Source organism: Lonchura striata, chromosome 13 (genome assembly GCF_046129695.1).
Source record: "Lonchura striata isolate bLonStr1 chromosome 13, bLonStr1.mat, whole genome shotgun sequence".
Taxonomy (NCBI): Eukaryota; Metazoa; Chordata; class Aves; order Passeriformes; family Estrildidae; genus Lonchura; species Lonchura striata.
The window spans coordinates 21,709,752-21,719,478 of record NC_134615.1 but is presented as its reverse complement, the minus strand read 5'-3'; the positions used below and the strand labels follow the sequence as shown (position 1 = coordinate 21,719,478).

The 9,727-nt window shown below is 54.3% G+C and overlaps 1 protein-coding gene across 2 annotated transcripts in view; it reads left to right on the top strand.

Annotated features, from left to right (window-relative positions):
• The first annotated feature begins 5,555 nt into the window (after positions 1 to 5,555).
• The window catches only part of KIAA0513 (KIAA0513 ortholog), a 29,480-nt gene continuing 25,308 nt past the window's right edge, over positions 5,556 to 9,727 (top strand). For both annotated transcript variants that reach the window (XM_077786389.1, XM_077786387.1), the window contains exon 1: positions 5,556 to 5,693. The gene's annotated coding sequence lies outside the window, so the exon portion shown is untranslated. The remainder of the gene's footprint in view (positions 5,694 to 9,727) is intronic.

Sequence of the window (9,727 nt, the reverse complement as noted above, 5' to 3'; positions counted from 1 at the left end):
CTGTGCTCTGGATGTCTGGCGTCTTCCATTTCCCAGTTTTAATAGAGTTTTAATATGGTTACATTTTTTTACTATATTTTCTATATTTTTACTATAGTTTTACAATATTTATTTTTCTGTATTTTATTTTTCTATATTTTCTATATTTTTCTATGTTTTCTATATTTTAATTTTTCTATATTTTTCTGGTTTTTATGTTTTCTATATTTTTCTATAATGATTTCTATATTTTATGTTTTCTATATTTTTCTATATTTTCTATATTTCAATATATTTCTAGCTATCTTATAAAATGATACAAAATATAACAAATGATGTATGTTTTATATAACCAATGCCTTCCCCTCATCCCATGAGGGGGATATATAAAATAGTTATTAATAACATATTTTCTATATTTTTCTATGTTTTATATATTTTTTTTTATGTTTCATGTATTTTTCTGTGTTTTACATGGCTTCTTCCTAAAACCCACAAAGCTTTTGCTTCCAGACAGGAAGGGAGTTGAATCTCCATACTTAAACAAAATTAAAGGTGGGTCTCCTTTCTTAAATAAATTCCCCAAATACGAGCCTGAAATCACTTCCCAGTGTGGAGCCTGGGGGAAGGATGGGCTGTGACAGCCTCAGGCCCTGCCATGCCCTCTGCCTTTCTCCCCACCTTGCTCTGTGCCCAAGCTGGCGTTTCCCAGCTTCCAAGACTTTTGGAGGCACTAAAGAGGAGGAATTTTGGGCTGTCCGTGCTGGGTTCTGCCCTGCCCTCTGCACCATCCCAGTGCATCGCCCGCAGGAGGGTGAGCAAACTGTGTTCCACTCAGCCCAGCTCCCAGCAGGAATTGCCTTCCTGGAGAAGGTTCATTAATGGCTAATTAAAGCCTCCTGAGCTCCTTCTGTAGCTCCTCGGAGCTGTCGCTCCTTTCCTTGCCCAGTGCCACGACCCGGCCGTGCTTAACCTCCGTGGGTGGTGGGCTCTGCTCCCGGCTCCTGGTTTAATGGCACCTCGTCCCTTCAGAGCCCCCGTGGGTTCAATCCCTCGGGATTCAGTCCCGTGGGTTCATTCCCGTGGATTCAGTCCCGTGGGTTCAGTCCCGTGGATTCAATCCCTCGGGATTCAATCCCGTGGGTTCAATCCCGTGGGTTCAACCCCGTGGAGTTCAATCCCGTGGATTCAGTCCCGTGGGTTCAGTCCCGTGGGTTCAATCCCGTGGAGTTCAATCCCTCAGGATTCAATCCCGTGGGTTCAGTCCCGTGGATTCAATCCCGTGGGTTCAGTCCCATGAGTTCAATCCCATGGATTCAATCCCGTGGAGTTCAATCCCATGGATTCAGTCCCGTGGGTTCAATCCTGTGGATTCAATCCCGTGGATTCAATCCCCTGGGATTCAGTCCCATGTGTTCAATCCCATGGATTCAATCCCGTGGAGTTCAATCCCGTGGGTTCAGTCCCGTGGGTTCAATCCCCTGGGATTCAGTCCCATGTGTTCAATCCCATGGATTCAATCCCATGGGTTCAGTCCCTCGGGATTCAATCCCGTGGGTTCAGTCCCGTGGGTTCAATCCCGTGGGTTCAGTCCCTCGGGATTCAGTCCCGTGGGTTCAATCCCGTGGGGTTCAGTCCCCTGGGATTCAATCCCGTGGGGTTCAGTCCCGTGGATTCAATCCCATGGATTCAGTCCCTCGGGATTCAACCCCATGGGTTCAGTCCCGTGGGTTCAGTCCCTCGGGATTCAGTCCCGTGGGTTCAATCCCGTGGGTTCAATCCCGTGGGTTCAATCCCGTGGGATTCTCCCCGAGCAGCCGCTGCCGGGTGAGGCTGAGCCGCGCCGTGTCCGCCAGGGGGCGCCTGGAGACCGGACACGGACACTCGTGGGGTCGGGATCCACACGGACACGGAGATGGATGCTCGTGGGATTGGGATCTGCGTGGAGATGGACATGGACACTCGTGGGATTTGGATCCACGTGGACACGGACACTCGTGGGATCAGGATTCACATGGACACTCGTGGGATTTGGATCCACACGGATATGACCGTGTGTCAGGCAGGGATTCACATGGACACCGACACCTGTGGGACCGAGATCCATACGGACACTCGTGAGATCAGGATCAAATGGACACTGACATTTATGGGACCGGGATCCATGTGGACGTGGACACTCGTGGGATCAGGATCCACGTGGACACTCACGGGACTGTGAGCCACACAGACGTGTGGACCTCCGGGACCCCTGGGACACCCCTGTGGGACTCAGCCCCTCCTCCCCTGCTCCCCCACATCCCACATCCCACATCCCACCCCTCTCCAGCTGATCCCAAGTGAACCAGCTCCCATCATCCAATCTCCCAACCCCAAATTCCCTCCCCTTGCTCCCTCCCTTCATATCTTACCTCTCCTGGAAGCATTTCCCTCCATGGGTCACTTCTCCCTGGGGCTTTCTGTCACTTTGCCATCCCCCTCACCTCCAGGAACCCAAATTATTCCTGCCCTGGGACACGCTGCCCAGCCAGAGCTGCAGTCCCGGCTCTTCCCACGGAGCCTGGTGTGACCCCAGTCCCTCAGGCCTGGTTTCCATCCCCCCTGAGCCCTCAGAGCGAGCATCCCCCTGTTCCCTGCCCCGTGCCTCCATCCCAGCCCTGCTCCCAGCCTGTCGGGATGCTTTTCCTGATCTCCCACCATCCCGAGCTCCATTACCTGCCTGCCTCGGGCCCTGCGTGCTCCTGCTAATTAAAAACAAACGAGGGGACGCTGGTGAGTGATGAGCTGGGTGGATCCGCTCCATTTAGAAGTTCTTGGATAAATAACATGGAAATCTAATTTTCTGCCGCTCTGGAAAACACTTGGATATTTCTTGTGCTCCTTTCCAAGCATTTTTGCCGTGAAGGGAAAATTTGCTTGGGACCCTTCCCAAAGATTCCCACGTGGACAACGTGCTTGTTTCACCCGTGACCATGGGTCGCTGCTATTTTTTTTTTTAGGGAGAAGGTGCCAAATTGTCACCGTGCTGGGCACGGGGGCAGCTGGAGGGGAAACCTCCTCTCCAAAACAAGCGGATACGGCAGCGATGGGGGAAAACCCCGGCTGGGAGCCAGGAAGCAGGAGCTGGGCGCACAGTTCCCTCCTGGCTCTTTGTTTTCTCTAATTGCACAGCGAGGCCCGCGGGCACTGCCCGTTTCTTCCTCCGCAGCGGCACAAAAGCTCCGCGGAGCGGGGCTGGGACGCGCTGACCCGGCAGCGCCGGGGAATGCGGCCCTGGGAGAGGGATCCGGGCGCTCTGGGCTTCCCTGCGGAGCGATGATCCCTGCCCGGCCGCGGGGGCGGCTCTGCCCTGCCGGGATGTGCTGCTCCCGGGCGGGCAGAGCAGCCTGAGCCACCCCTCACCCCGGTTACTGCGGCTGGAGCATCCCCTGGGATGGATGGATGGATGATGGATGGATGGATGGATGGATGGATGGATGGACGGATGGATGGATGATGGATGGATGGACGATGGATGGATGGATGATGGATGGATGGATGATGGATGGAGGATGGATGGATGATGGATGATGGATGGATGATGGATGGATGGATGGATGGATAGATGGAGGATGGATGGATGGATGGACAGATGGATGGATGGATGATGGATGGATGGATGGACGGATGGATGGATGGATGGATGGATGGATGGATGATTGATGGAGGGATGGATGGATGGATGGATGGATGGAGGGATGGATGATGGATGGATGGAGGATGGAGGATGGATGGAGGGATGGATGATGGATGGATGGATGGATGGATGGATGGATGGATGGATGGATGGTTGATGGATGGAGGATGGAGGATGGATGGATGGAGGATGGAGGATGGATGGAGGGATGGATGATGGATGGATGGATGAGGAATGGATGGATGATCGATGAGGGATGGATGATGGAGGGATGGATGGTGGATGGATGGATGAGGAATGGATGGATGATCGATGAGGGATGGATGATGGAGGGATGGATGAGGAAGGGATGGATGGATGGATGATGGATGGACGGACAGATGGATGGAGGCGCTGGGACAGCACCACAAACACCCGGAGCGGGGTCCCCGCTAGTCTGGCAGTGGATTTAACACTTTCCTTTAAACCTTTTGGGGCGGGACCTCAGCTCCTCCCGCTGGGCAGAGCTGCCTCCTTTCCCCAGCGCCTCTGGGGCTGTTTCCCTCTGGAGAGGGCTCAGGCAGGCCAGGTGGAATTACAGCGTTACAGACAAAGCCTCAGGATGATCCTCCTGCGTGGGCAGCGGTGCAGGGGGAACGCTCTGCGGCGCGCTGCAACTGAGGCGCTCCGCGGTGCGGGATGCACCAGGAACTGCTCCAGCACCGCCCCTAATGGCTTAACCAACAAAATCCGTATTCATAAATCAAGCCGGGAGCGGGAGCCGACCTCTGCTCAGCGGTGCAGCCAGGGAGAAAGGCAGATTCTGAATTGCACGGGGCTGCTGCGGCTGCCACGGCTTGGCCTTGGCGTCCAAGGGAGCCCAAGGAGAGGAGATACAATCGAAGCTGTCTGGAGGCTGCTGAAGGATTAGCTGAGTCAAGCAGCAAAAAGCTGAGCTCATTTATCAGGCTGTTTTCAGGAGCCTGGATGGAATTTTACCCTCAATTACCCATCTCGCACTTGGACAGAAGGGAACCATCAAAAATGGGCTTTTTCCATGTGCTGGCTGTGCGGGTTTGGGCATTGCAGGGGAGGTGAGCTGGTGAGGGCTGGGAGAGAGGGAGGAATGGAGGGATCTGTCCTCTTTGGCAAGGGAATTGTGGTGCAGGGAGTGTCACAAATGTGCTGGCAGAAGGACCTGGTGGTCTCTCACCACCACACAGGGCTGTCACCAGCACTGGCTCGGGCCTGCTGTGGCTTTTTCTGTTCCTCCCCACCCAGGGACACAGGATTAATCAATTTTCTAACCTGAAAATGACCAATGACCACTGAAATGTCATTGGAAAATCCAGCACAAAGCCTAGCTCTGCCCCTTTGCAGCTGGGTTTTGTGTTATCACAGAATCATGGAATGGTTTGGGTTGCGGGGGGACGTTAAATCTCATCTCATTCCAGCCCAGCCATGGCAGGGACACCTCCCACTGTCCCAGGCTGCTCCAAGCCCTGTCCTGGGGACACCTCCAGGTATGGGGCAGCCACAGCCAGGACCTGCCCGCCCTCACAGGGAGCAATTCCTAATTCCCAAAATCCCATCTAAATGCACCCTCTGGCAGTGGGAGCCATTCCCTGTGTCCCGTCCCTCCATCCTTGTCCCCAGCCCCTCTCCAGCTCTCCTGGAGCCCCTCCAGGCCCTGCAAGAGGCTCCAACTCCTCCCTGCACCTTTCTCTGCGAGCCAGGCGAGGGTGATTCTGCAGCTTGAACCAGCACTGCCTCAGTTTCCCCCAAAATCCATCCCTCCCGGTGAGTTTGGCAGGGGGAGGGAAGGGGCTCTGCAGGGCTGGCTGCTCTCCCACAGCTCCCTGTGACGGAGGGGCCAAAAATAGAACCTTTCCCGGGAGAGGAATGACACTTTTCCTGACACCCTGCAATAGCCTTGAGGCTGCCGACGTGGTGATAAGCAGTTGTTTGCCTGTGCTCTGGAGCAAACGTGGTTTATCTCTTCCTTGTTCCAGCCCCGCAGGAAAAAAAACACGATTTAACCGCCGTGGGACCCTCCCAGGTCTGTATTTGATTATTTCTCTCTCTCTTTCAGCAGCAGCAGCACCTGGAGATTGGAGTGGAATTCCCAACCCTGCCGTGCTCTTGGATTAAAAGCCAGAAGCAGGAGGTGCAGGGGAGCCCGGCAGGATTTGGGGGAGATGAGCTGAGGGGATCTGATTCCTGAATTAGAGGTGGTTTGGGAGCTGGGGAAGTCAGGGATGTGAGTGCCCAGCCGGGCTGCTCCCTCCAGGGCTTTCCGGGAGGAGGAAACGCTCGCAGCCGCCTGTGCAAACAAGAGGCCCCGAGGAGGAAACACGTCAGGCTGGGGAAAATAATCCTGAGCTCCTCCTGCAAAGCTCAGGGCTCCAAGAGAGGATTAAATCCCAGAAAAAAATGGGGATCCCTGTAGAAAATTGCTGCATCTTTTGGGGGCTGAGATGGAACAGTCCACTTGACCCCAGGACCCATCCGTAGGCAGGGGCGTTGTCCGGCCAGCTGGGAGAACTGTTCTCATCCTGGCTGTATTATTTATGGATAATCATATTTATCTATCTTCTGCATATTTATCTATCTATTTATCTATCCCCCCTCCCTCTGCTGCCCTGCCCCAAACTCGCTTTTGGGTGACGTGATGCCACTGCTCCGTGCAGGGCATGGTGATGCAGGAGAAAACCTCGCTGAGACCCTTCATAAAACACTGATATTCCACGGGGAGTGGATTTGAGGCATTTTTTTTTTTAGCCAGCAGCTCCTGGGGGTGTTGTGTGGTTTGACGCTGGCACAATGCCAGCGCCCCCGCGAAAATCCAACTTTTTAATTGAGCGCTGTGAAATGTGATTGAGAGCAGAGCAAAGCAGGCTTAAGCTTAATAGCAAAGGAAAAAAAAAAAAAACTTTATTAAATTGCTATTACTATGAAAGGAAAAAAAAAAAAAAAGAAAAACACACAAAAAATCTAAAATGAAAACGTTTTGAAACTTTTTTCTTCCTACCACACAACTCTACCAAAACCACGACAGCGTGATGGCTCACTTCGGTGGTCTCAGCCTCTTGCAGCCCCAGCTGAGCTTTTCCCTCCACCAAACTCCTCCAATCCCCCCTTCCTTTGCCTCCACCTTCCCCGGGGCACAGTGGATACAAGCAGAGGATTTTCCCATCTCCAGGAAGAGGGATGACATTAAATCCGAAACAAATTACCTTGTGCATTCGAGTGAGGCCGCTCGGATGCCTTTCCTTTCCCTAACGATGGAGGCAGTGGGAATTGCAGCGCCATTAATTCCTCCTTTTGCCTCCTGCGAGTTGTCAGAGCCTCTCCCCCGTGCCTGGGAAGTGGCTCCTGCTCTGCCTCCGGTGCTCTGCTGTGCCTCTGGAACCTCCTGTGCACCCCCAGTGCTGAAATTCCAGCCTGGGAATGCTGCGGGGAGAAGCCCGGAGCTGTGGGATGCAGCAGGGAGCACAGGGAGCTCCGGGAGGGCCACCCCCGTTTCCTCCTGGTTTGGAACTTTTTGGGGTTTGTGCTGCAGGGCGAGGGGATGGGGGCAGCTGCCAGGCTCCAAAGCTGTTCCAGCCTGGAGGAAAATGAGCCGTGCTGCCGGTTCTTGGAATGGGAAACTGCAGCTCAGAGGACAATAAAGGTTATTAAATGTCAGGGAGAAATAAAGCTGCGTTCCCCCTGCTTTCCCCACATTTTCTCCCCCTGGCTGCGCTGCTTGTGCTGCAGTGGGAGATGGGGACTGGGAGCAGCTGCCTCAGGGCATCCCAGAAGTTCTGGATTTGGGATGGGGGATTACTGGGGTTACTCCTCCAGCATTTGAGAGTCCCAGCCACACATCAGGAGCCTCCAGGCCCGGCTTGACTCAAGGACAGATGAAACGGGGAGAAACAGGTTTGGGATCCTCTTTGGGATGTGGAATGTGATAAATTTGACCACACATTTAGACAAATCAAGGATTTTATTAATCACAGCAAGGTAAAAGCAAAAACAGCGCTGGGTGACTGGGGAATCCCCGCTCCACCAACTGCTGCAACCCCAACAGATTTCAGTTCATCTTTTATACAGTTCCATAGGCCGTGCTCTGCCTCCTGATGATCCTGAAAAAGGCTGGGTGCTGTATTCCTCCTGGTGATCCTGTGCTAAAGGCTGGGTGCTGTATTCTTCCTGGTGATCCTGTTAAAGGCTGGGTGCTGTATTCCTCCTGGTGATCCTGAAAAAGGCTGGGTGCTGTATTCCTCCTGGTGATCCTGATAAAGGCTGGGTGCTGTATTCCTCCTGGTGATCCTGTTAAAGGCTGGGTGCTGTATTCCTCCTGGTGATCCTGTGATAAAGGCTGGGTGCTGTATTCCTCCTGGTGATCCTGAAAAAGGCTGGGTGCTGTATTCCTCCTGGTGATCCTGTGATAAAGGCTGGGTGCTGTATTCCTCCTGGTGATCCTGATAAAGGCTGGGTGCTGTATTCCTCCTGGTGATCCTGAAAAAGGCTGGGTGCTGTATTCCTCCTGGTGATCCTGAAAAAGGCTGGGTGCTGTATTCCTCCTGGTGATCCTGAAAAAGGCTGGGTGCTATATTCCTCCTGGTGATCCTGAAAAAGGCTGGGTGCTGTATTCCTCCTGGTGATCCTGTGATAAAGGCTGGGTGGTGGTCCTGGTGTTGGCTTGCTGAGCAATTATACATTCAGCAAGAGCATGTTTGCCTATGAGTTTCATCTTGATCTTAGAGCCTTAGTTTTCTGTTTTTAACCCTTTAATGAACAGAACACACCTCAATGTATCACACGGGATGCACCCGGCCGGCGCTCGGGCGCAGGGCGCGGGTGGCAGCCCCAGAGGCGGTGACAGCAGCCCCAGAGGCGGTGACAGCAGCCCCGCTGGGCTGTGCCACACCTCTCCTGGCATCGCCGTGCCCCGTGGCTCCGCCGGGAGCACCGACAGGTCTTTCCAGTCCCGCCGGAGCGCCGGGAGCTGCCCCGGGGAAGGGCAGCGGGCGCATCCCTGCCTCGCCTCCTTCGGCTTTCGCTTCGTGCCCCGGAGCTGGAATCAACCTTTGAGCAGCGCTGAATGCCAGCGGAGTGTCCCTGTGCCACCAGGCTGTGCCAGCCCGGGCTGGGCATCGCCGCTGCCCGGAGGGAGCAGCCCCGGCCGGGGGAAGCAGGTAAAGGGAATTTTGGGGTCCTGTGGGTGCTGATCCCACCTGCGAGGGAATATCAGGGGCTGGGCTGCAGCAGGGAGGGGTGGAATGGCAGAAGTTGGGACATTTGTTGTAGTTTGGAAGCTTTTTGGCTTTTTATTTTGGATGGTGAGGAGGGTGAGCCTGCGGCTCAGAGCCCAAAGTGCGGCTGCCGTGAGACCCCAAATTGTGGCATCTGCGCTGCTCCCCCTCAGGGGCTCATCCAGGGCACCGTGTGACAGCCGCGCCCCGGATTGTCCCTCCTGCTCCGGCAGATGCTGCAGTGGCAGCTGCTGCCTCCACAGACGAATTCGTGAATCCCTGCTTGGGCTGTTGGGGCTTTGCACACACACACAGATCCAGGAGTCACCGCTGGGGCTGGAAGGGAAATAACAACACACAAAGCACCTCCAGAGAGCCCAGGGGCCTGGCCAGGGAAGCAGCTTGGGAGAGTAAAAATCAGAGAATGGTGGAAGTGTTTGGGTTAGAAGGGACCTCAAAGAGCATCTTGTTGCACCCCACAGCTCAAAATGAGCTTGGTTTGGGTAGATTTGGTGTGTGTTAAAAAAGAGTCACTTATGGGTGACTGGCACTGACATCCCATCCCATCCCATCCCATCCCATCCCATCCCATCCCATCCCATCCCATCCCATCCCATCCCATCCCATCCCATCCCATCCCATCCCATCCCATCCCATCCCATCCCATCCCATCCCATCCCATCCCATCCCATCCCATCCCATCCCATCCCATCCCATCCCATCCCATCCCATCCCATCCCATCCCATCCCATCCCATCCCATCCCATCCCATCCCATCCCATCCCATCCCATCCCATCCCATCCCATCCCATCCCATCCCATCCCATCCCATCCCATCCCATCCCATCCC